Source organism: Scyliorhinus torazame, chromosome 10, assembly GCF_047496885.1.
Source record: "Scyliorhinus torazame isolate Kashiwa2021f chromosome 10, sScyTor2.1, whole genome shotgun sequence".
Classification (NCBI taxonomy): Eukaryota; Metazoa; Chordata; class Chondrichthyes; order Carcharhiniformes; family Scyliorhinidae; genus Scyliorhinus; species Scyliorhinus torazame.
In genome coordinates this window covers 104536670-104564475 of record NC_092716.1, presented here as the reverse complement: position 1 = coordinate 104564475, position 27806 = coordinate 104536670, and the positions used below count along the sequence as shown (strand labels likewise).

Genomic DNA, 27806 nt, shown 5'->3' with positions numbered 1-27806 from the left:
CCCAACCTTTCAGCTGGGGAGGGTGGTCGGGTACTGTCTTTTTGACTCACTCAAACTTTATTGAGTTGCAGAGTTAAAATTGGAGCCCGCCTGTTGGATCACGCATTTTCTTCTTCAGCTCTTGTCACCTATCTGGGCACTGCCATTTTCCAGAGGACAACAGTGTTGTTTTCCCCCTTGAGTCTGTCATTTCTGTTTGACCCTTGGTGCAAAAATACTGAAAGAATTTCAAATGACTATCACTGCTAATCACTGCCTCTATTTCTTTCACCAAATTCCTTCTCGGCTTTTACTATATTTAAGATGTTGCACCTCAAATGAAAAATGTTCTAGCAATGCCACAAAGGAAAAGCGTTAACAGACAATGAGGGGATAACCGGTTAACTGACAGTGAGGGGGGTAACTGGTTAACAGACTGTGAGAGTGTAACTGATTAACAGACAGCGAGGGAGTAACCAGTTAACAGTCAGTGTGAAGGTAACTGGTTAACAGATTAATCTTATTAGTCTGCTTCTGACTAAGCCACCGAAAGAGGGAAAGTTAAATTCTTTCTTATACAGAACAGCTCTCACTAGAGGGATATTACTCTTCCAGTTCTTAAACTGTTAAACAGCTTTCAGTTACGTTCTGGTGGGGATTCTCCCAGAAAGTCACTCAAACTAAATTGTTACTTTTTCAGCATGGATCCTTACTGCTTAGGACATCCTAACGAGCATCTAGGAATTTTAAACGTACTCAATGGAACGCATCCACAGTTCATAGTTTTAGTGGGGTTTTATTACAAACATTTTTAAATATAAAACAGAGTTACAGAGTCGACAAAAGTCTGCCAACAGTTTGTCATTATTAAGAGAAAAATGTACTTAGACATGGATATCTGTAAGAATTTCTACTTCAAAACGGTTAACAGAGTAAGAAAAACATACTCACAAAAGTCTTGAAAGATTTGTTTGGCAAAACAGGCAGGGAACAGAAATTTGTTTTCCTTCCCTTCTCTATAATAGCCTAATGTTCCTTATCTCTATAGTAAGCAATCTATATTAGTTATTTCAAAGTTAACTGGTTATGTTTGCAGTTTTTTTTATCTGAATGACAATTGGTCTTAGAAGATGATTGATCTTTCTTTTAATAGCGGATTGAGTGTCAAAAAGTTTTAATATGGCTTCCGGTGGCAACCATGGAGGAGTAGGTCGCACATTCGATAGCTCCCGCCCGGAACGGACCTTTTTTCCTGATTTTTCTCGGACTTTAGGGGATAGATCGGTGCAGTGGACAATATTAAGAAGGATTCCCCCTCCAATGTATGGCTAATTGGACTAGAAGTGGCCGTGTGAAAAGACTCAGCCCGGGTAGAGTGAAGCAGTCGGAGCTGGTACCGCGGCGCAGCATGACGGAGGGTCAGGACCAGTGAGCGGTGGCTCAGTGGTCTAAGGAGCAACAGATGAAGTTCTTTAAGGACTGCTTCGCTGAGCTGAAAAAGGAAACGCTGGACCCGATCAAGGCTGTGATCGATCAAATGGTATTGAGTCAGGCGGAACAAGGGAAAGTGAAACAAGAAATTGAGCTGAAGTTATCTAGCCAGGAGGATTATCTAACCGTGCTGGAGCACAAGGTGGAGGTGTTGGATGAGCGCCACAAGAGAATGCAGGAGATGCTGGAGGACGTGGAGAACAGGTCCAGGAGGCAGAACTTAAGGATTGTTGGCCTCCCCGAAGGAATTGAGGGGCCGAATGTGGGAGCATATGTGGCGAGTATGCTGGGGGCCGGGGCGTTTTCTCGGCCCCTGGAAGTGGATGGAGCACATAGAGCCCTCGCAAGGAAGCCTGAGGCGAATGACCCGCCGAGGGCCATGGTGGTGCCTTGCCATTGTTTTTTGGACAAAGAACTAATCTTGCGGGGGCCAAGAAGGAACGGAGCAGCAGATGGGAGAACAGCGAGGTGCGCATCTATCAGGACCTGGGAGCAGAGCTGGCCACAAGACGTGCTGAGTTTAATCGGGTGAAGGCGATCCTCTTCAAGAAGGGGGTGAAATTCGGGATGCTGTATCCAGTACGGTTGTGGGTCACGCAAGAAGATCGCCATTTTTACTTTGAGGCACCGGACGATGTGTGGTCATTTATTAAAGAAAAGAAGTTGGAAGCGTCTTAAAGGACACTTGAGTCTCAAAGAGGTTATGTGACGGCGGTTTGTAATCTGTGTAATTTTTGTATCGGTTCAAATAAGATTGTATGTAGTTCTGGGTTAAGTATTGGGCTGGGGTGGTGGTTTGAGGATGCTTTGTTTTTGCAGGGATTTGTTGCGGAGGAAGGAGGGGCCCCCAAAGTTGGTGCTATTCTGTGGAAGGTTGGGTCTTGTTTCAAGCGATTGGTTCTTCATTGGTTTATGTTAATTTCTTTTACTTGAGGTTGTTTACTTACTGGGGAATGCAATGTTGTTAAATGGTTTATTCAGGTCAGGAGAGGGGTTCGAAGAATAGGGAGCCAGACTGTTTGGCACCAGGGGCGGGGGTTGTCGGGGTCAGCATGGTTCAGCTGATTCTCGGAAGCGAGGTGGGGGGTGAGCATGTGCTAAGATGGTGCCTGACCTGGGGGATCAGGTTTCGGGTGCTGGTGTGGGGGGGGGGGGGGGGGGGGGGGATGCTGCTTCGCTGACAGGGGAGGAACTATTATCGGGGAACAAAAGGGAGGTCGGGGTGGTTGCTGCTTGTGGGGGAGCTCGGGGAAGCGGGGGGCGTGGACTGGCCATCAAAAGGTTATGGCTCATCAGCAGGGTTGGGGGGGGGGGGGGGGCGGTGGCAGCCTCCCGCCCAGGCTGATTACGTGGAATGTGAGAGGTTTGAATGGGCCAGTCAAAAGGGCTCGTGTTTCCGTGCATTTAAAGGGACTGAAGGCAGACGTAGCAATGCTTCAGGAGACACATCTAAAGGTTATTGACCAGACGAGATTGAGAAAGGTTGGTCAGGTGTTTCACTCTGGGCTGGACTCAAAGACCAGGGGGGGTAGCAATATTGATCAGCAAGCGGGTGGCGTTTGAGGCTGGAAGAATTGTGGCAGATAAGAGGGGTAGATATATAATGGTGAGTGGGAACTTGCAGGGTGTACGGGTGGTGCTTGTGAACGTATATGCGCGAACTGGGATGATGTGGGATTTTTAAATTTAAAAATAAATAAATTTAAGAGTAGCCAATTCATTTTTTCCAATTAAGGGGCAATTTAGTGTGGCCAATCCACCTAGCCTGCACATCTTTGGGTTGTGGGGCGAAACCCACGCAAACACGTGGAGAATGTGTAAACTCCACACGGACAGTGACCCAGAGCCGGGATCGAACCTGGGACCTCGGCGCCGTGAGGCAACAGAGCTAATCCATTGCACCACCATGCTGCCCCCGATGTGGGATTTATGAGGCGGGTGTTAGGCAAGATCCCGGACCTGGAGTCGCACGGCCTGATCATGGGGAGGTACTTTAACACGGTCACTGATTCTGATCTGGACCGGTCAAAATCCAGGACTGGAAGGAGGCCTGCTGCGGCAAAGGGGTTGAGGGGTTTTATGGAGCAGATTGGGGGGGGGGGGGGAGGAGACCCGAGGAGATTCGAGCCGCCGAGGACGAAGGAGTTTTCGTTTTTTTCTCATGTCCATAAAGTTTACTCCCATATTGATTTTTTTGTTCTGAGCAGGGCATTAATTCTGAAGGTGGCGGGGACAGAATATTCGGTGATTGCAGTCTCTGATCATGCCCCGCATTGGGTAGATTTGCGGTTGAGTGAGGAGAGAGGGCAGCGCCCGCTGTGGAGACTGGATGTGGGGTTGTTAGCGGACGAAGCGGTATGCGGGCGGGTGAATAAGTCCATCCAGAATTACCCGGATACAAATGATACGGGTGAGGTATCAGCAGCGGTGGTTTGGGAGGCTCTGAAAGCAGTTGTAAGAGGGGAACTAATTTCGATTGGGTCCCATAGAGAAAAGGTGGAACGAGCAGAGAGGGAGAGATTAGTGGAGGAGATCTTTGAGTGGATAGGAGATATGTGGAGGCCCCGGACACGGGGCTCCTGAGGGAGCGTCGGAAACTACACGCAGAGTTTGAGTTGTTGACTACATTGTGGAGGGCAAGGGGGGCGGTCTACGAATATGGGGAAAAGGCGAGCAGGATGCTAGCGCACCACCTTAGGAAGAGAGAAGCGGCCAGGGAGATTGGGAGAGTAAGGAATAGGGAGGGTAACATGGTCTTGGATCTGGGAGGTGGCGGGGGGGGGGGTGAACGGCGTTTTTAAAGAATTTTATAGCAAATTATATGAGTCGGAACCCCCGTCTGGTGTAGAAGGGATGACGCAGTTCCTTGATTAGTTGAGGTTTCCGAGGGTGGAGGAGGACCTGGTCAAGGGGCTGGGGGCCCCGGTTGAGGCAGAGGAAATTGTTAAAGGACTGGAGGGCATGCAGTTGCGCAAGGCTCCGGGGCCGGAACGGTTACCCAGTAGAATTTTATAAGAAGTTCTCAGAGGTGTTGTGCCCACTGCTGATGAGGACCTTTAACGAGGCTAAAGAGAGAGGAATCCTCCCCCCAACGATGTCGCAGGCCTCGATTTCGCTCATCCTTAAACGAGAGAAGGACCCGGAGCAATGTGGGTCATATAGGCCGATCTCACTTTTGAACGTAGATGCCAAGCTGCTGGCTAAGATTTTGGCCACTAGGATAGAAAAATGTGTACCGGGGGGGTGATAGGGTAGGCTTTTGAACGTAATTATGATGCCCTCAGAAGGAGAGAAGGCGGAGGTTGCGATGGACACGGAGAAGGCTTTTGATCGGGTGGAGTGGGAGTATTTATGGGAGACGCTGGGAAGGTTTGGGTTTGGTGAGGGCTTTATTGACTGGGTGCGGTTGCTCTACCAGGCGCCTGAAGCGAGCGTGTGCACGAACCGGCTGAGCGTGTGCACGAACTGGGGTACTTTAAGCTACACCGAGGGACGAGGCAGGGGTTGCCCCCGCTCCCCGTTGCTGTTCGCTCTGGCTATAGAGCCATTGGCCATGGTGCTGAGAGCATCAAGGAAGTGGCAGGGGCTGGTTTCGGTGGGGGGTTTTGGAGCACCAGGTTTCGCTGTAAACGGACGATCTGCTCTTGTATATCTCAGACTCGGTGGAGGGGATGGGGGGGGTTATGCAGATCTTGGGGGAATTTGGCAGGTTTTCGGGGTACAAATTGAACATGGGAAAAAGTGAATTGTTCGTGATCCAGGCAAGGGGGAAGGAGAGGAGATTGAAGGAGCTGCCGCTCAGGATGGTAGAGAGGAACCTTTGTTACCTGGGAATACAGGTGGCTCGGCAATGGGAGGCACTACGCAGGCTCAACCTAACCCGGCCGGTGGAGCAAATGGAGGGGACTTTAAAAGATGGGATATGCTCCCACTATCGCTGGCGGAGAGGGTACAGACCGTGAAAATGACGGTCTTCCCCAGATTTTTATTTGTCTTCCAGTGCCTCCCCATCTTCATCCCTAAGGCCTTTTTCAAGTGGGTAAACAAGATTATTTCGGGCTTTGTATGGGCGAATAAAAACCCACGTGAAAAGAAAACGTTTATAGAGCGCAGTCGGGGGCAGGGTGGGTTGGCGCTGCCGAACCTCTGCAACTACTGCTGGGTGGCGAGTATAGCGATGATTAGGAAGTGGGTGGTGGGGGAGGGGGCGACATGGGAGTGGATGGAGGCGGCGTCATGCAAAGGCACCAGTTTGGGAGCACTGGTAACGGCACCTTTGCCATTCCCGCCGGCCCGTTACTCCACTAGCCCAGTGGTGGTGGCGGCATTGAGGATCTGGGGGCAATGGAGGAGGTATAAGAGGGTGGAGGGTGCGTCTGGACTCCGATTTGCAATAACCACAGGTTCGCACCGGGCAGGATAGATGGAGGGTTCTGGAGCTGGCAGAGAGCAGGAATTTGACGAATGGGAGATCTATTTATAGATGGGAGTTATCACAGTCTGAAGACGCTGGAGGACAAGTTCAAGTTGCCGCCGGGGAATGGTTTCAGATATCTGCAAGTGTGGGACTTTCTGAGGAAACAGGCGTTGGCTTTCCCGCTGTTGCCGCCACGGGGGATACAGGAGAGTAGTGTCCGGTACCTGGGTAGGGGAGGGGAAAGTGTTGGATATCTATCAGGAGTTGTTGGAGGCAGAGGAGACCCTGGTGGAGGAACTGATGGGCAAGTGGGAGGAGGAGCTAGGTGGGGAGTTAGAGGCGGGTCTGTGGGTGGACGCCCTAAGCAGGGTTAATTCCTCATCATCATGTGCCAGGCTCAATCTAATACAGTTTAAAGTGGTACACCGGGCACACATGACGGCGGCGAGGATGAGCAGGTTTTCGGGGTAGAAGATAGATGTGCGGGAAGCCCAGCAAACCATGTCCATATGTTTTGGGCATGCCCGAAGCTTGGAGGATTCTGGCAGGGGTTTGCCAAGGCAATGTCCAAGGTGCTAGGTACGCGGGTGGTGCCGAGTCCAGAGATGGCGATCTTTGGAGTGTCAGAAGACCCGGGAGTTCAGGGAGTGAAAGAGGCCGACGTTTTGGCCTTTGCCTCCCTGGTAGCCCGGAGACGGATCCTTTTAATGTGGAGGGACTCGAAACCCCCGAGTGTGGAGACTTGGGTCAGTGACATGGCTGGGTTTCTCAAGCTGGAGAAAATAAAGTTTGCCTTGAGGGGGTCAATGCTGGGGTTCTCTCGGAGGTGGCAGCCGTTCGTCGACTTTCTCAGGGAAAATTAAAATGTCGGCAGAAGCTGCATTCTGAAGGGGGGGGGGGCGGGCGGTTAGGTGCAATATGGTTCAGGAATGTACAGAAGGGGTTGGGTGGGAAATGTCTAGTTTACCATGTTGACGTTTATGTTATTATTATTTTGTTTGTTATTGTGATAAAAATTTTGCAAATACTTCAATAAAAAAATTTTTAAAAAAAAGTTTTAATATATGGCCAAACAGAAGGTTACTTGAAAAGTGGTTCTATTCTGTTATCCCTTATGGGCCTCCTTCTTTCGGCTGCATTTGCTTAATTCAAAGGGATCTTTGTTTGTCAAATCAAGATCCTTATAATTTATGATTGTCTTATTACTTTGATAGTCTGAGGCAATTTAAATGGTCTAAGACTGAAGCATTCCACGCCCTTACTACTCTCTGAGTAAGGAACCTACCTCTGACATCTGTCCTATATCTATCTCCCCTCAATTTAAAGCTATGTCCCCTCATGCTAGACATCACCATCCGAGGAAAAGGGCTCTCACTGTCCACCCTATCCAATCCTCTGATCATCTTGTATGCCTCAATTAAGTCACCTCTTATCCTTCTTCTCTCTAAGAAAACAGCCTCAAGTCCCTCAGCCTTTCCACATAAGATCTTCCCTCCATACCAGGCAACATTCTGGTAAATCTCCTCTGCACCCTTTCCAATGCTTCCACATCCTTCCTATAATGCGGCAAAGGGCCTGTACTGCGCTGTAATGTTCTATGTTCTATGTATGTATTATTTTCAATATGTGTTATGGATTCTGAATGTTACTTGTATTACTTTGATTTTACTTTACTTGTGTTAGACACGGTGCACCAGTTTCAACTCTTCGAAAGTTTTTTATTTTATCTAACTCGGTGATCAGTATGAATTCATCACAAGAGTGAGGGGATACCTGGTTATTAGACAGAGAGAGGCTGGTAACTGGTTATCAGACAGTCAGTGGGTAACTATTAATCATTGTTTATGTCAAAAACTATTAATATTAACATTGTTTATTAAAACTTCATTGCATTTTCCTGATCTGCACACTATAGCATCATTGGAAACTTGTGGAAATAGCATAATCAGTGGTTCCCTGTGGGGATTCCACTGATCCTGAACAGAAAACTAGCATTTCTACAGGACCTTTCGCTACCTTGGGACATCCCAAAGTGCTTTATAGCCAATGAAGTACTTTATAACTGTAATCATGATGGTCATGTAGGAAATATACCAGCCAATTTGTGTACAGCAAGCTGCCACACGTGGTATTGTGATCATAGAACCATAGAACCCTTACAGTGCAGAAGGAGGCCAGTCAGCCCATCAAGTCTGCAAAAGAACACCCTACACCCCCGCCCTATCCCCATCTAACCTGCATGTCCCTGGACACAAAGGGATAATTTTATCATGGCTAAATCACCTAACGTGCACATCTTTGGACTGTGGGAGGCAACTGGAGAACTGGATGAAACCACCGCAAACACGGGGAGATCATGCAAACCCCACACAGACAGTCACCCAAGGTGGGAATTGAACCCGTTTTCCTCGCGCTGTGAGCCAGCAGTGCTAACCACTGTGCCACTCTAATCTTTTTTAATGAGGGATATTTATTGGCCAAGACACCATGGAAACTCTCCTGCTCCTCTTTGACTCATGCTGTAGGAACTTTTTGGTTCACCTCAGAAGGCAGACGAGGCATTGGTCTAATATCTCCTCTGAAAGAAAAGATGATGTGCTCAAATCTCTCGAGTGGGACTGGAACCCATGACCTTGTGAACAGGTCTTTATGGTTTCCTTTGATTACTGAATGACAACCTGTCTGGTTTTCCCTGAAAGACCGTTATGCTTCACTGGGACAAAACCCTTGGCAACTCCCAGCAGTCTGCTGTAAACATTACGAATACTGCTATCTTATACTTCACGCCATTTAATTCAGTGTGAAGTGTTTTCTTAGAATTGAACACACAAACCCAGCGTCAACTCACAAGTGACAAAGTACTAATACAACATAGACAGAGAAATCAGTGGATAATATTCAGCGAACGTTATCTGATTGAATGAGGAAATATTTGAAAACCTCAATGCAACACTAGATGTTGTTGCAGATAGTCATAGATAGAAATCAATATATTATAGTTAAAGCAAAATTCTGTGGGTGTTGGAGATCTAAAATAAAAACAAAGTGCTGGAAAAAATCTCAGCAGGTCTGGCAGCATCTGTGGAGAGAGAAACAAATTTAATGGGTGCGATGAAACGGCCCCGAATGGTGACGTGACGAGGCTGTTAACTCTTAGTCATAGAGTCTCGATGTTTACAGCTTGGAAAGAGGCCCTTTGGCTTGTCCAACACGCCCCGTGTCTATCACTAAGCTAGTCCCACTTGCCCGCATTTGGCCCATAGCCCTCTGTACCCACCCTGCCCATGTAATTGTCTAACTGTTTTCTAAAGGAACAAATTGTACCCCCCTCTACCACTGCCTCTGGCAGCTCGTTCCAGATGCTCACCACCCTCTGTGTGAAGAAATTTCCTCTCGGGTCTCTTTTGTATCTCTCCCCTCTCACCTTAAACCTATGCCCTCCAGTTCTAGACTCTTCTACCTTTGGGAAAAGATGTTGACTATCTTATCTATGCTCCTCATTATTTTATAGACCTCTACAAGATCACCCCTAAGCCTCCTACACTCCAGGAAAAAAAGTCCCAGCCTATCCTTATAACTCAGACCATCAAGCCCTGGTAGCATCCGCGTAAATCTCTTCTGCACTCTTTCTAGTTTAACAATATCCTTCCTATAATAGGGTGACCAGAACTGAACACAGTATTTCATGTGTGGTCTTACCAATGTCTTGCACAACTTCAATCTAATGAGATCTTGCGATCTGGATCTCCCCCTCACCGGGCAGGATCCAGATTTGCATATTAGTTGCAAACAGTTGCAACAGTTAGCTATACTTGAATATGTTTACGCCGGAGTATCCCAAGGCCCAGCATCGAATGCACACGCCTGGGATACCTTGTGTGGTGCCATTTAGCACGAGTCCACACAAACGTGATTGGAGGCCACTGGGTTCTGAGCAAGGTGGTACCCTGATGCCACCCAAGCACTGTCAGCCTGGCACCACCACCTGGGCACCCTGGCAATGCCACCATGGCAGGGTGCCTAGGTGATACTGCCAGACTGGCAGGACCACTGCCACAGTGTCAGGCTGACAGCCAAAGTTCCCAGGTGACGGGGATCAGGCATGGGGGTGCTTTGACCTTATGAGGAATTGGTAAGTTGGGACTTGGGAGGGGGAGGTGTCAGAGGGGGTCCAGAGGTGGGTACAATGCTTGCCTCTTCCTGTACTGACAAGTTGAGCTGAGCTCATCAGTTCAGGAAGTGAGTACCCCCCACCCTCCCCCCCAAAAAATGTCTCATTTTATAGCAGGGTCATTCTCGGGGCTGCAGGCTCTGAGAAACACCCCACTATTCGTGCCCAATGTTTTGAGGCAATCTGACTCATGTTAGCATAGTGGTTAGCACAGTTGCTTCACAGCTCCAGGGTCCCAGGTTCGATTCCCGGCTTGGGTCACTGTCTGTGCGGAGTCTGCATATTCTCCCCGTGTGTGCGTGGGTTTCCTCCGGGTGCTCCAGTTTCCCCCCACAATCCAAAGATGTGCAGGTTAGGTGGATTGGCCATTCTAAATTGCCCTGAGGCAAAAAGGTTAGGTGGGGTTGCAGGGATAAAGGGGGATAGGGTGGAGGCGTGGGGCTTAAGTAGGGTGCTCTCTCCAAGGGCCGGTGCAGACTCGATGGGCTGAATGTCCTCCTTCTGCACTGTAAATTCCATGGTATCTTCAGAACTTTAAATAGGCTGATGTTCCATTCGAAACAGTGCATGGGCAGATTGGATAGTAATAATAATAATGATACTAACTGCTTATTGTCACAAGTAGGCTTCAATGAAGTTACTGTGAAAAGCAGCTAGTCGCCACATTCTGGCGCCTGTTCGGGGAGGCCGGTACGGGAATTGAACCCGCACTGCTGGCATTGTTCTGTATTACAAGCCTGCTATTTAGCCCACTGTGCTAAACCAGCCCCATAACTGTAGTACTGAGCTACCTCATCAGCTCTTCACCTTGGAAACATGGATTTGGGCCCAACTCAGACCAATGGGATGAAAGATATAAGGGGGCAAAATAATTTGGACCATGCAGCTCCTCGGGGGTACTGGCCTGCACCTCAAAACTGCCTCATATACTGGGCAATCTGGGTTTGAATCCAGCCCAGACTGACATAACAAAATGAAAGCAAAATACTATGGATGCTGGAATCTGAAACAAAAACAGAAAATGCTGGACAATCGCAGCAGGTCTGGCAGCATCTGTGGAGAGAGAAAATAGAATTAATGTTAATGAGGCCATATGACTCTTCTGAAAGCCTGTGCTGATTTTAAGGTTTCTCTGAACAATCAGAGAGCACAACTCTTTGTGAGTGTTGACACTAACACAATACGACCCTTGATTCAGAACTAATTGGTGCTAAATGGGCCATCTCACACAGGGTGAGTAGGTGAAGATTGTGGGAAGTGGATCACATTAGTTCCTTTCTGATGTGGAAGATACGTCGTGCTATTAGTGTAGAAGGAGTTGAGCTGTCACTGATCACTTCCCTGTCTGATGAGTATACATTTGTAGTTAACACAGTTTGCCTCAGATTAGAAATGCCCAGCATTGACATTGCTAACCTGGATGAACACAAAGCATTCACTAACAAAAACTGTAGTGCTGCATCTGACCTCAACAAAGAAAATACAAACAGTGCAAGAATTTACCCCATCCATGTGCTAAGTAACAAAGTAAAACTGCTGATAAGATCAGATCCAGGTCCAGCCATATAAAACTGTGGCTACAAGAGCAGGTCAGAGGCTGGGAATTCTGTGTAGAGTAACTCACCTCCTCATTCCCCAAAGCCTGTCCAACATGTACAGGGCACAAGTCAGGAGACTGATTGAATACTCAATTTCTTGGATTAGTGCAGCTTTAACAACTCTCAAGAAACTTGACACCATCCAGGACAAAGCCCTCATTCGTTCAGCATCCCATCTACCACCTTAAACATTCACTGCGTTCATCACCGATGCACAGTGGCAGCAGTGTGTGCCATCTACAGGATCCACTTGCAACAACTCACCAAGGCTCCTTTGACAGCGCCGTACGCACCTGCCAACTCTACTACCTAGGGCAAGGGTAGCAGGCGTATGGCAACATCACCACCTCCAGGTTACCAGCCATACCATCCTGACTGGAACATTATCACTGTTCCTTCACTATTCTGAAACTCCTCCCCTAACAGCGCTATGGCTGTACCTACACCACACAGACTGCAATGGTTCAAGACAGCAGCTCAGCTTCACCTGCAGAAGGGCAACTGGGGATGGGCAATGAATGCTTGCCTAGCCAGCGATGCTCACATCCCGAGAGCAAAGTAAAAAAAACAATGTTGCTGGACGATTTACATTGCTGTGCCATTAATCTTGAAATATGTAAACTCACCATCAACCTTCCCATGAGTATCAAGAAATGGCTGGGTTTGCAGTATAAATTCGAATATATCTCAATGCAGACATTTCAGCTGATATTTTATATTGTAAGGACCCTGTTAGTGACATGATTCCTGGCCCGGGCAATGAAACTCCCATCTTGCAGACCTGTGAAGGGAACAAATGAAACTATGGAGTCTCTCTCCAACAGGTGGTAAGGGTGTTTCTAATGTTAAATTTTAACTTTTTCACACTTTGTTTTTGCTTTTCCTTTCTGTTTTTGTCTCACTTTTAATCACACTTTCTTTGTCTTTACTTTATTACTCTTTCTGTATCTGACTCATCCTATTTCCATCTATCGCTTTCCTTCTTTCTCGATTCTTAAACTGATTAAGGCAGATGGATAATTGAACTTTATGTTCAGGAGGTTCTAGATTATCATTGATATTGCTCAGCTATTATCAGGGAGCATTTTCACCAGTGTGAACGCATATAAATGACCCAGATCTTCCAGGCAGCAGCAATGGAGTCAGTAGTTGTGGCTGACCATGATTAAACATGGGCTTTTACCCTTTTCTGCTTTTGTAGCTGGGATTTCCGGATGCTACTTGCCCTGGAGCTTCTCTTCAGGTCAGCTTCCTTGTAATGTCATGGCTTCTTTTTTAAGTTTTAACATTTCTTTGACTATTTCTAATGTTTAAGACTTTTAATTGCTGTTATGGGTTTGTAGTGGGAGGGGGCAGTAGAATGAACATTGTTGGGGGGCGAGAGTAATGGAGGGTGAGCATTGTTGGGACTGCGGGGTGGGGTGTGAGCATTTTTGAGAGGATGGTGAAGTGGGGGGGGGGGGGTTGAACATTGTCGGGAGAGGGGTGAGCATCGTCAGGAGCGGGGGTGAGAATTTCTGAGGTGTGAGGGGGTGAGCAGTTTTGAGGGTGTGAGGATTGTTGCCGATACAAAGGGGTGAACGTTGTTGGGAATGTGGGAAAGGAGTTGAGCAGTACTGGGAGTATACTGGTGTGGTGAGAAATCTTGGAACGGAGGGCGTGAAGTGTCTGTGTTATGGGGGTAAGGGTGAGCAGTATTGGTGGTGCGGGAGTGTGAGCATTGTCAGGGTCCTGATGGTTGAGCACTGCGGGGAGGGGGTAGCTTTGCAGGGGTGAAGGGCCAGTGAGCATTCTCAGGGGGCATAGGCAGTGTTGTAGGTGCAGGGAGTGGCATTATAGTGAGGGGACAATGAGGGCGTGGTGGGCATTGTTGAGGGTGTCAGGGTGAACATTGTCAGGTATAACGGGAGTGAGCAATATCATGTGGTGGTGTGGGAGGAGTGAACATAATGAGGGTTACGGAGCGGTGAGCATTATCAGGGATGCAGAGAGTGAGCAGTGTCAAAGATGCAGGGGTGATGAACAGTGTCAGAAAAGGAGTTGGGTGTGAGTTGGGTGCAGGACTGTGAACATTGTTTTGAAGGGGTTTGAGTGTGGGGGAATGAGAAGTGTCCAGGATGTGGGAGGTGTGAATATTGTCAGGGATGTTTGAGGGGGGTTGGGGGGGCGCGGATGGTAAGCATGATGGAGAGGGGCAAGGTGTTTTTTTTTTGGCATTCATTAACAGCTCCTTCTGTTAATCACTGACTTGAGCATCAAGCTCAAGTCTCCATTGCTAAGGTCAGTGTTGGAATATTTCTTGATAGCGCAATTGTACCCATCAGAAGTTTAAATGTTCTGAGTCAATACCATGCATGTGTGCGGGTTGGGCTTTCCTCAGGGCCCCACTGCACAACATTCACCACTGTTTGCCATGCGGACTTCCAGGCCAATGGCTCAGAATCTGCCATCAACTGAGAGGCAATGGCAGTAGTTAGTCCCTGACCTTAAACAAAGTTGCACTGGCAGATCTGGTCATCTCTGTGGTCAGGAGTTTACCTCTCTCCACATATTGCTGATTGTAGCTTGGTTAAATGGGGAGGGGAGGAGGTGAACAAGGCCCAGCAGGTGAAAGGAGAGACCAGCAATTTTGGGATCCTCCTCTTAATCAGTTCTTGCACAGAAAACCCTGAAGTTGAGGCCAAATTCAGAGGTCAGATCAAGGCGCAAAAAAACAACAGCCCTGCAAATTCTGGGGCAACTGTTACCTGACGGGTGAATGCCAATTCATGGTGCCAAATTGCTGGGGCTATGTATTGTCTGGGAATATTGTTGACGAAAGATCCCAGCAGTTTCCGGCCGGTGGTGCTACAGTGGAAAGTGAGCCTCGATGATCAAGTAAATGAGCCGAGTCAGCAGCAGATTTGCTGCTTCCTGGGATCTGGCGCTGGGGGGGAAGCCGCTCTCCAGTTCAATCCTCAGGCGCAATACCCAGCCCCGGCTGCAGTGTGGAGGGGGCGGGGTGGAGAGATAAGGACCTCAGCAAGTCCCCAAGTATCGCCCGTTCTCCATCTAAAGTCCCATTGCTTCGGGAGAAAGAGGCAATCGAGTGCACTGCGACCCGCCTGATCTGAGGTTAATAATAGCGAGCGTTGACTGGGACTGTCAGCCAGTGTGTGATCAGCTGCTTTCCTTTATACCCATTCCCCCCTCCCTCCTCCCAGACTGTCTCAGCTCCACCAACCCAGCATTGTGGGGTCCTCTGCAGCCCTCGGAGAGAAAATAAAAAGCTGCAGATGGACATATTTTAAACCACAACACCCTCCACCACGAGTGAGTGGCTGTCTTTATTTCTGAGGGAAACAACACACACTCTTGCAACGACTGATTCATGTAAGTGGGACGATTTTATTTCTGCTTTGTGAGGATAAAATCTGATCGAAGAAAGTAACCCAGATCGGGGGCGGGGGAAAACATTTTGTGCCCTCGGGTTCACGGTTGTTGTTCAATATTGGTTCTTGTCCTGGACATTTATTTCGGGTATTCGCCTCGCTTGTGCCCATATGAGGGGTGGAAATTGTGAGGGAGATGGGAAACCGCAAGATTACAATGAAGGAGAGTTAGCGCCAGTGTGAGAGAGAGAGAGAGAAATGGGGGGAAATGTTTATTGGGGGAGGCAGCGGGTCCCGTTGCGCGCCATATAGACCGACATTGTCCAACAATCCGTGAACAGCCGGCAGGCGGCCCATTATGAGGGAGGCGCATTTAACACAAAGCACTTGTACACTTGTTTGTGTGGAATCTTGCCACAGGAGCTCTGGTTATTTTTACACTGCTGTTGCTCTGTGAAGTATAGCAGTTCAAATGCTGAAATCATCAGAAAAATTAAGCAGTCTAGCCTTATGTTTGTTTAACTCGGAATCATAAGTGTTTTTAACTTGCCTCCTTTTACCCCCAGGACTGGGCACCGTCACTATCCCCCCACCCGACCGCACCCTATGATTATTCTATTGTCTGTTACTGACCCACCCACCCACTGCCGAGAACCAGCTCAGGTGGCTGGAAGGTGTAGCAGTTGTCAGACTGCAGGGTTGGGGGGGGGGGGGGGGGGGGGTCATTGAAAATGGTCAGGAGCACCACAAACTAAAACCTTTGTAGCCCAGAGTCAACCAATCTTAGCTCCCAGCCCAGCCCAATATTGTACCGTCCATCCAAACAATAGAACAATTCAATTTCCTCAAGTTGTTTGGCAATGTTATTTCATCTGGTTTCTAAATCCGATCTCAGCAATGCTCAAAGTACGGGTAGCAGGGTGGCCAGCTTGGGTGGATGGACTTCGAACTAAAAGATCTTCAGAAGAACAATGTGCCGTCGTCTACGTTTGTAGCGGCACAATTATTCAACATCTCAACCCTATAGTTTATAAGATACAGGAACACACCTCTGTATCCTGAAGGTGCAATATGCAACACATCTGAATTTATGTACAGAAAGTGAAATTAAATGTCTTTTCGGATTAAATGAAGTACTCAGCATTTCTGGAGGGAGGGGTTTTCAGATCTCCCCCGCGAGTCCTGTGCGGGATTTGAAGATATCACAAAGAAGCAGCATTTTAAAAAGGGGCAGAACAAAGCGCGGGGGCGGGGAGACAACACAACGCGGACACAGGAGAAGGCATTTAATTACCGAGAAATGCTGCTGTGGGGGATCAGGAGGTGGCTGCACGGCAGATGCGATATTAACAGGAGACAGGAGGATGCCTATTGAGGGCATGAAACAGCTGTATGATTCAGGACATGGGAATAGTTCAAGATTGGAAGGGCAGACTGGGAGTGGGGTAGAAAATTGAATTGGAAAGAGAGAGGGAGCTTTAGTTCGGACATGATAAACAGTTCTCTAATCGCTGTTTGATCTCACGGATGTAGAGGGGTCCAAGGTTCGGTGCGGACTCCATGGGCCGAATGGCCTCCTTCAGCACTGTAGGGATTCTATGAAAGTGGATTTAGTGAGTGTTTAAATTTATTAAATGGCAGATCAGGCTTGATGGGCTGAATGACCTACTACCGTTTCTATGGTCATTTAGGACAGCAGATGCATGGGAACACTGCATCAGAATATTTCTTTCCAAGCCATGCACCATCCTGTCTTGGAACTAAATTGCGATTCCTTCACTGTCGTTGGGTCAAAATCCTGGAACACCCTCCCGAACAGCATAGTGGATCTACCTACACAATGTGGGCTACAGTACTATATAATGTTCTATAATAATAATCTTTACTATTGTCACAAGTAGGCTTACATTAGCACTGCAATGAAGTTACTGTGAAAAGCCCCTGGTTGCCACAGTCCAGCGCCTGTTCGGGTACACGGAGGGGGAATTCAGAATGTCCAATTCACCTAACAAGTGCATCTTTGGGACTTGTGGAAGGAAACCGGAGCACCCGGAGGAAACCCACGCGGACACGGGGAGAACATGCAGACTCCGCACAGACAGTGACCCAAGCAGGAATTGAATCTGGGACCCTGGCGCTGTGAAGAAACAGTGCTAACCACTGTGCTACCGTGCCACCCTATGCGCAATAAATGTTGGCTTAGCTAGAGACATGCATCCCAGGAACGAATAACTGAAAAAAACCTATTGCCTTGTCCTCTCTCTTTAGCTTTCCAAATCACCGCTCAAGTGAACTCCTCCCCCACTATTTAGTTTAAAGCCCACTGTACAGCCCTAGTTTTACATCTTGCCAGGACATTGGTCCTCATAGAGTTCAGATGAACACCATCCCAATGGCATCCTCCCTCTTCTCCCAGTCTTGGTGCCAGTGCCCCGTGGATTGAAACTCATTTCTCCCACACTAATCTGTAAATCAAGCATTCAACACTCTAATTTTAGTTACCCTATGTCAATTTGCGCAGGGCTCAGATGGTAATCCAGAGATTAAGACTCTTGTGGTTCTGCTTTTTAATTTAGGCTTGAGCTGCTCAAATTCCCTCAGCAGAACCTCTTTCTATGTCCTACCTACGTCATTAGTGCCGACGTCCTGGAACATTGTGGCTAGGTAGCTTTTGCCCTCCTTGATGCATCACAGTTTCTGAAGCTTGAACTCCAGATCATCAATTCTGAGTCAGAGTTCCTTGAGCTGCAGACATATTTGGAGATGTGGTCGCTGTGGATTACACTGGTGTCCATCAACTCCCACATGCTACAGCACATCACCTGCCCTGCCATCTTTATTGTGTTTTATTTTAACTAATTGGGTTTAATGTTTAGAAATAGCACCCTATTATTTTATTTATATTAAGAAATTAAAATAGTGAAGCTGTAAATTTAGTGCAATACTTGCATCTTCCCAGTACCAGTTTGAACTACTTTGTCTATTTAAAGCTGGTAAGCGCTGGCATTTCAGCTGACGGCGGAAAACGCTAATACATTCTTCGGCGCCCTTGAGTGTTACCTGTGCTTATCTTTACTTTGGTAGGTGGGACCTGTCTCTATGGGATATTCCTTTGGAAAGCAAAATGTCTACTCTGGATGGAGTGATCAATGTTTGCTTTGGAGACTCTTAATAAAGTGGTGTCAGAAAAGAGCACCAAAAGAAAGGACAATCAGTAGGCTACTGATTATGAGAGGCATCAGATACTGTCCTCCTCCCAATATCTATACATGTGCATAATCTAACAGTGGTGATAAAGCAGCAGTCAAGAGAAAGATTTTTGACTGATATTTCCACCCCAATATGTGACATAAAGGCTAATGGTAGTACTCTGACTAAAGCCTCCATGGGTCTTGTATTAAATATTAAATAGAAAATATGTGTATGTGTGGGGGGAAGGTTGTGTGAGGGGTGTGTTTGGGGATGGGGTTTGTGTGTGGGGGACGGGGAGAGTTTTGTGTGTGTGTACAGCCAACTTCCCACCTCCACCCTCAAGTCCTTGGCGGAAGGCCCATGGATGACCTTGCCATACCACCACCAATTGAGGTCCTTAAATGGATAATTAATCTCCACTTAAGGGCCACATCCTGCTGCCAGCGGGCCTGTCACCATGCGGGGAGCACCATGAGCAAAACTTGCTTGTGGTCCCCCGGGACGTTGGGGTGGGGAAGGGGAAGGGGGGGTAAATGGAAGTCCTTCGTTTAAAAGCCAGCAATGCTTGATCGAAGCATATGGCATTAGGAAGGGGGAGGTCAGCTAAGAGCCAATCTCCTGCCCTTGCTGCTGACCCTGTACATTCCCCTCCCTGAGAACCCCATTCCATGAAAGTTCTCCCGCTGTCACTTTCCTCTGGATTGTTCCGTGATCCTAGGCCTCTGGTGGACTGTCTCCCCAGTGGCACTGCTGAGTAAAAGAGCTGCTGGCCTCTGATTGGCCGTAACTTTCATTGGCTCTCAATGGCCTGTTAATTGCCTGATCGACCCATAAATCAGCAGGCCTTCCTCAAAAGAGCCTCTTACCAGCTCTACAGGCAGTGGGCAAGACTCAAGGGGCCTCCATAAAGTATTCCCCCATAGTCTCCAGAAGTGTCAACTGTAGCTCAGTGCTGGAGGTACATGAGAGTATGCTTCTGGCTGGGAGTATGTCAGAATCCATGAGGAAAGGCATCATTACCCTCATCTACAAGCGGAAGGGGGAAAGCGAATAAATTAGAAATTGGCGACCCATTTCATTGTTGAATGTGGACTATAAAATTCTGTCCAAGGTCAGGAAAATCTCTTGACAGTCTCGCACTACTCGTGGATATAATTGCCTATGTGCCGGACAGGGGTGTTGATACCTGCCTCATCAGCCTGGACCAGGAGGAGGCCTTAGACAGAACATCGCACACTTACATAATGGCTAAGCGCTCTAAAATAGGGTTTTGGGAGGGAATCCACAATTGGATCCAACTGCTCTACACAAACATTAGTAGCGCAATTTCAAATCAACGGGTGGGAATCAGAAAGCTTTTCAACTAAATCTGGAGTCAGGCAGGGTTGCACGCTCTCTCCCACCCTGTTTGTGTGTTGTATAGAACCCTTTGCTGAGTCCATCAGGAAGGATGTGGGTTCAAGAGGAGTGTCATCCCAGACAGTGGGGGCACTCAAGTCAAAGCCTCTCTGTACATGGACGATGTCACTGTATTCTGCTCGGATCCACTGTTGATGCACAGACTGATCAACATCTGCAACCAATTTGAACTAGCCTCGGGTGCCAAGGTAAATTGTGGCAAGCACGATGCCATGTTCTTTGGGAACTGGGCTGACCAATCCATCGTCCCCTTCACTGGGTCAGATGGCCTGAAGGTGTTGGCAATATGGTTTGGAGGGTCCAGGGCATGTGTTAGAAACGTGAAGCAGCATGTAGATATAATGAACCAAAAACTGGGTATGTGGGAGCGACACTCTCTCCCCGTGGCAGGCAAAAACCTGGTCATCAGGTGCGAGGCACTCTTGGTGTTGCTGTTCGTGGCACAGGTTGGGGCCCACCCCTGAGCTGTTGTGATTACCTGAGCCATTTCCATTTCATCTGGGGCTCAAAAATGGATGGTGTTCGAAGGGATGTGGTGTACAAACCTCTACATAATGGGGGAAAATCATACCCAACATCGCCCTAATCCTGATGGTTCCATTTCTGTGTGGCTGCAATAAGCTGTGCATAGACCCTCGGTACTGAAACACAAAGTATCATTATGTGCTGAGGTTCTACCTGTCCCCAGTGTTGCGAAGAATGAGTCTTGCCACACTGCCACAGAACACTCCTAAGTAGATGGACCGGGCGGAACTACCTGTCCCTCGTGGAAAATTTAATATAGAGAAACACCTTTGACCACAAGTCCATCAAGCAGTGATCTGCACGTTACGCCCTCGCGGCCCTTCAGGAAAGGAAGATGGTGGATCCTGTTGGATGGATCCCTGATCAGACTGTCAAGGGGCTGGTTTAGCTCACTGGCCTAAATCGCTGGCTTTTAAAGCAGACCAAGGCAGGCCAGCAGCACGGTTCAATTCCCGTACCAGCCTCCCCGAACAGGCGCCGGAATGTGGCGACTAGGGCTTTTCACAGTAACTTCATTGAAGCCTACTTGTGACAATAAGCGATTTTAATTTCATTCATTTTCTAGGTCATTTGGCAGAATGCCTCATCACCAGATCTTTCAAACAAGCACTGGCTGGTGATGAGAAAGGCCCTCCCTGTCAGATCCTTCCTCCATACTTGGAGTATCATCCCATTCATGCGCTGCCCTCAAGGTGAATGTGGTGGGGAAGAGACCGTTGTCCACCTCCTTGTTAAATGTGTCTTTGCAAAGAAGGCTGGAGAGAGATGAGGGTTTTTTGTCATGGTTCATCCTGAGCAGCTCTGTGCTCTACAGGCTGTTCCCAGGGACATACAGCAAGACAAACATCAGCTGTTGCTGGAGATCATTAACCCGGTGAAAGATGCCCCTTGGTTTTCCCCGGTCTTTCAAGGCATGTTGTCCCCGACCAAGTGTTGTAGACAGGCACATTCCAAAGCCCAGGACTAGGTGCTGAGGGATGCACGAAAGCTTGGTGCAGCTGTTGCAGAAGCGCAATGGGGAACGGTCAGTGTCTAAGACTTTTCAGTCACAATGAACTGAGGGGAGGGTAACTGTGTAGATACCCCACGGGCTGTATGACTCTCATTGAATGTATACAATGGATATTACATGCATCACAATTGTATTGAAGCACCTTAGAGTGCAACTTGATCTATGTAAAGAATTTAAATGCCTTTGCACCATTTGTAATGACCATTCTGAAATGCCTGTAATGTTTCTTTGAATGAATTGAATTGGATATTCTGAATTCTCCCTCAGTGTACCCAAACAGGCGCCGGAGTGTGGCGACTAGGGGATTTTCACAGTAACTTCATTGCAGTGTTAATTTAAGCCTACTTGTGACACTAATAAAGATTATTATTAGAGAACCTGAATATTATCGGACTTTGTGTGATAGACATTTCAAAATGTTTGCCATGTTCTATCAGATATTTTACGAATAAAATATATGTTTGCAAAAATAAACTATGGCCGGAATTTTTTCCGGCGGCAGCGCACCCCCCCACCACCCTGCACAGGATTTCCGGTGACACACCATGGTTACAATGGGAAATCCCATTGACAAGGGTGGGAAGATAAATCCAGCCACAAGCGAACATAACACGGCCGAGAAACACCCGACTGGGGAACCGGACACTCCCGCCATTTAGCTCAATGCCGCACTCTCGCCTCATGAGTCAGAGTGTGGTCAAGTCCCACTCCACATACCCTAAGCTGACAGTCCAGGGCAGCACCGAGGGAGCCCTTCTTTGCACCATCAAAGTTGGCTGGAATTCTCCGGTTGCTGTGATTCACATTTCCCACCAGCAGCAGCACACGGCCGCCTATGGCATGGGGTGGTTAAAATGGGAAACCCCATTGATATGCAGTGGGAAGATGGAATCCCGCTGCCAGCGAATGGCGCGCGTTGGGGCACGAGGCTGGGGGTTCAGAGAATCCAGCTCGCTATCTTTTGGATAGCCCCATCTGCCCTCTCTGGCAGGTGCAAAATTTCTTATGACGTTATTTGATGAAATGCAGGTAAGTTCTCTCCTGTCCTGACACTTTTTATCCTTCAACCAGCACCTAAAACAAGGTGTTTTATTAATTTAATGATTTTATTATTATTATTGATAAATATTTATTACATTTAAATAGTTAAATAAATTTACCAATTGCTTCACTTCAAAAGCGTTTCAACTGGGCACAAAGTCTTTGCAGTGTCCTAAGGTCATGAATGGCATTATAAAATCACATTTCCCTACAGTCACTCCTCTCTTCCAATAGTCAGTGGGTTTCTTGATACCATTCAAAATACAAGATCACTTGATGATCCCAAGAGTTTTTAAGCTGCTTTTGAGAGCTGTGGATCACACTGTTTAACAATTCATGGATTGTAAAAAAGTTTCATTATAGTTTGGCATGGAGGGAAGGTTTGAGGATGTAGGCGGGCATGTGATGTGCAGTGAATGACTTTGTGGGTAAATGCATGGGACTGCTGAGTCATATCAATGAGAGGTTTGTGCCAGATTCAATCCTCACTCTGTGTTGAATTGGCTGATCCAGGGCAAGGAAAGGACTTTGCTCACTTCAAATGGCTTCAGCTGTCTGGCAGGTTCTCATCTTGATTGTCGTTTAGGGATTTCTGCTCGAAAGTATAATCGTCTCAACCCGTGTTTGAATAACCTCCTGGCATCCCGGCAAGTTGATCTTGCAAAGTCCTCCTCACTAATATCTGAAGACTTGTGCGAGAATTGGGAGAGCTGCCTCGCAGCTTGACATAACATTCTCATGGAGCTGTAACTATCAGCATTGTTCCCTATGCCTCAAACGGCCTGGATTATAGAACATAGAACATAGAAAAATACAGCACAGAACAGGCCCTTCGGCCCACAATGTTGTGCCGAACCTTTGTCCTAGATTAATCATAGATTATCATAGAATTTACAGTGCAGAAGGAGGACACCTGGCCCATCGAGTCTGCACCAGCTCTTGGAAAGAGCACCCTACCCAAGGTCAACACCTCCACCCTATCCCCACAACCCAGCAACCCCACCCAACACTAAGGGCAATTTTGGACACTAAGGGCAATTTATCACGGCCAATCCACCTAACCTGCACATCTTTGGACTGTGGGAGGAAACCGGAACACCCGGAGGAAACCCACGCACACACGGGGAGGATGTGCAGACTCCGCACAGACCGTGACCCAAGCCGGAATCGAACATGGAGCTGTGAAGCAATTGTGCTATCCACAATGCTACCGTGCTGCCCTTAAGAACAAATGAATTTACACTATATCATTTTACCGTAATCCATGTACCTATCCAATAGCTGCTTGAAGGTCCCTAATGTTTCCGACTCAACTACTACCACAGGCAGTGCATTCCATGCCCCCACTACTCTCTGGGTAAAGAACCTACCTCTGACATCCCCCCCTATATCTTCCACCATTCACCTTAAATTTATGTCCCCTTGTAATGGTTTGTTCCACGGTCTGCCTTAGGGCCCGGCCAGGCCCCCAGAAGATTGTCGGGAGGGAGAGGCCCGGGAAGTCCTCAAATTTAAAAAAAAAAAGTTTTTTTTAGAGTAACCAATTATTTTTCTTTTCCAATTAAGGGGCAATTTAGCGTGGCCAATCCACCTAACCAACATATGTTTGAGTTGTGGGGGTGAAACCCACGCAGACATGGGGAGAATGCGCAAATTCCACACGGACAGTGACCCAGGGCCGGCATTCGATCCTGGGTCCTCAGTGCCGCAGTTCCAGTGCTATCCACTGGGGAGTCCTCAACATTGACCATGGACTCCATAAACTTTCCTGGCATCAGGTCACATAAGGGCGATGAACCCCCTGCTGAAAACCATCTACAACTCTCAGCTAATTAATCCATATTCCTCCATGTGGTACATCACTTGGAAGATGGACCGAGGGTGGCAGCAGCACAGAATGTAATCTGAGTGGTGGTTGGTAGCATCACAACTGACAGAGCTGGTCAGACTGGCCAATTATTCATTCATGGGGATGTGGGCATCGCTGGCTGGGCCAGCATTTGTTGCCCATTCCTGAGGGCATTTAAGAGTCAACCACATTGCTGTGGGTCTGGAGTCACATGACCAGATGGGTGAACCAGATGGGTTTTAACGATTGTTTCATGGTCGCCATTAGACTTTTAATTCCAATTTTTTTTTTTATTGAATTCAAATTCCACCGTCTTCCCTGGTGGGATTTGAACCCAGGTTCCAGAACATTAACCTGGGTCTCTGGATTACTAGTCCAGTGTCAATACCACTACGCCACTGCCTCCTCTACCTATTGGAGAATCCTCGTGGTGAGGAAGTGTGTTCTTCATACTGAGGACACTCAATCACACCATTTCATAGAATTTACAGTGCAGAAGGAGGCCATTCAGCCCATAGAGTCTGCACTGGCTCTTGAAAACAACACCCTACCCAAGGTCAACACCTCCACCCTATCCCCATAACCCAGTAACCCCACCCAATACTAAGGGCAATTTTGGACACTAAGGGCAATTTATCATGGCCAATCCACCTAACCTGCACATCTTTGGACTGTGGGAGGAAACCGGAGCACCCGGAGGAAACCCACGCACACACAGGGAGGATGTGTAGACTCCACACAGACAGTGACCCAAGCCGGAATTGAACATGGGACCCTGGAGCTGTGAAGCAATTGTGCTATCCACAATGCTACTAATTTGGCTAAATGGGATAGATTCGGAAAAGATTGAGCAGCTCAAAAGTGGGCATTCGTGAGGACCTGTGGGCCATCAGCAGCAGCAGAATTGTATTCAATCACAATCTGTCACCTCATATCTGGAATATCTCCCACTCTACCATTACCAATAAGGAAGATGACCGATCCGAGTTCAATAAGGCACGAAGAATTGCATACCAAAAGCAGCATCAGACATACCTAAAATGAGGCACCAATCTGGTGAATCTACAACATGCAAACAGAACACGGGTGAAATTCTCTGGAAATGGTGCGATGTCCGCCGACATCTTTGGGGGCCGAGCCCCAACCTTAAGGGGCTAGGCCCGCGCCGGACGAATTTCCGCCCCGCCAGCTGGCGGAAAAGGCCTTTGGTGCCCCGCCAGTTGGCGCGAAAATGACATCTCCAGGCGGCGCATGCGCGGGATTGTCAGCGGCCGCTGACGACATTCCCGCGCATGCGCAGTGGAGGGAGTCTCTTCCGCCTTCGCCATGGTGGAGAACGTGGTGGAGGCGGAAGGGAAAGAGTGCCCCCACGGCACAGGCCCGCCCGCGGATCGGTGGGCCCCGATCGCGGGCCAGGCCACCGTGGGGGAATCCCCCAGGGCCAGATCACCCCGCGCCCCCCCAGGACCCCGGAGCCCGCCCGCGCCGCCTTGTCCCGTCGGTAAGGTAGGTGGTTTAATCTACGCCGGCGGGACAGGCATTTTAGCAGCGGGACTTCGGCCCATACAGGCCGGAGAACCGCGGGGGGGGGGGGGCCGCCAACCGGCGCGGCGCGATTCCCGCCCCCGCCGAATATCCGGTGGTGGAGAATTCGGCAACCGCGGGGGCGGGATTCACGCCAGCCCCCGGCGATTCTCCGACCCGGCGGGAGGTCGGAGAATCTCGCCCCACATTCCTACCAAACAGCAGCAGCTATTGACAAGGTTGAACAATCCCATAACCAATGGATCAGATCAAAGGTCTACAGCCTGCCACATTCAATCATAAAGAATGGTGGGCAATTTAAAAAACTGGCAGGGGTAGGAGACACCTTGAGCATCTTGATCCTCAACAATATTGGAATCCAGCAAGTGAATGCAAAGGACGAGGCTAAAATACTCGGCGCCATCCACAGCTGGAAGTGCCAAGTGGATGATCCAATTTATCCTCCTCGGATTTCTACCATCACAGATGTCAGTCTTGAGTCAATTCAATTTTGTCCATATGTATTAAGAAACTGCTGAGCTCATTGGATACAGTACAGGCTATAATTCACAATGACATCAGGGCTGAAGACCTGTGCTCCAGAACCAGCCATTCCATTCAGGCAGCCATTCCAGTACGATTAACATCTACAAGACAAAGTGAAGAATAACTCCTGTTTACAAATCTAATCTATTATGGCTCCATTAGTTTATTCTCAATCATCAGCAAAGTGAAGGAAGATGTTAATGGCAGTGCTAATCAAGTATCACTTGCCCAGCAGAAACCTGCTTACCAAGCTCAGTTTGGTTCTGCCAGGACTACTCAACTGCAGATGTCACAGCACCCTTTGTCAAAATGGGAGCCAAAGAGCTGAATTCCATTAATGAGGTGAAAGTGGTTGCCCACACCATTAAGTCATAACTTGAATGAGTTTGGCATCAAGGAGCTCTGGTACAATTGTAGTTAATGACTATCATAGAATCGCAACAGTGCAGAAGGAGGCCAATCGGCCCATTGGGTCTGCACCGACCCTCTGAATGAGCACCCTAAGCCCATAACCCCACATGACCTGCACATCTTCGCACACTCTAAGGGTCAATTTAGCATGGCCAATCCACATAACCTGCACATCTTTGGACTGTGGGAGGAAACCGGAGCACCCAGAGGAAACCCACGCAGACACGGGTAAAATCTAGACATAGTCACCCAAGGCTGGGATTGAACCCGGGTCCCTGATGCTGTGAGGCAGCAGTGCTAACACTGTGTGCCACCATGCTTCCCTGGAAAAGGTGAAAAGCTCCCTCATTGGTTGGAGTCATATCTCGCACAAAGAAAAATGGTTGTAGTTGCTGGAAGCCAATCATCTGGGTCTCAGAACATTGCTGCAGCAGTGGCAACGTCCCAGGCCTCACTGCTTCAGGTCCATTTTTAGCTACTTCATCAATGATCTTCTCTATATCATGAGGTCAGAAGTGGGGGATGTTCGCTGATGATTTTATGCTGATCAGTTTCATTCACAATTTCTCAGATTATGAAGCAGTTCATACACACATGCGCAAGATCTGGCCAACATCCTGGGTTAGGCTAGTAAGTGGCAAATAGCATTCATAAGGCACAAGTGCCAGGCAATAATCATCAAAAGCTACTCTTGGTAATGGTGACCCTGAAATTATCATAAACACCTGGTTCACTAATGTCCGTTAGAGGAGGAAATCTGCCATCCTTACCCATCTAGCCTACTTTTGACTCCAGGCCCACAGTAATATCATTGACTCTCGACTGCCCCTCTAAAATCGACTGCTAAGCCACTCAGTTCGAGAACAGGGGCAACAACTGCTGGCCTTGGGAGCAATGCACACACATCCCATGAAAGAATAAATGTTTTTTTAAAATTTCCTAACAAGAGAGAACCTAAACACCTTCCCTTGACATTACCGTTGGCAAATACCCCACATTAATATCCTGCGGGGCAGTGGGGGAGACCCGAAACGTAAACAGGAGAGTAACATATAAGCTGTGGCTTCAAAGAGCAGGCCAGAGACTGAGTATTCTGCAGCAAGTGACTCCACTCTTGACTCCCCAAAGATGTGGGACAATCTGCAATGTATAAGTTGGGAGTGCAATGGAATACTCGCCACTTGAGTGTAGCTTTATCAACACTCAGGAAGCTTGACAATATACAGGGAAGAAGAAAACCATTTATTTTGGGTCCCATCC

General features: G+C 48.1%; 1 protein-coding gene across 4 annotated transcripts in view; it reads left to right on the top strand.

The window, feature by feature from the left end:
• kiaa0895l overlaps positions 1-27806 on the top strand; it is a 192000-nt gene that overhangs the window by 86520 nt on the left and 77674 nt on the right. For 2 of the 4 annotated variants that reach the window (XM_072518556.1, XM_072518555.1), the window contains exon 1: positions 14569-15028. The exons of 1 other annotated variant lie outside the window; for it this stretch is intronic. The gene's annotated coding sequence lies outside the window, so the exon portion shown is untranslated. Of the gene's footprint in view, positions 1-14568; positions 15029-27806 lie in introns of those variants that run through there. One more of the 4 variants, XM_072518557.1, reaches the window with a different exon arrangement.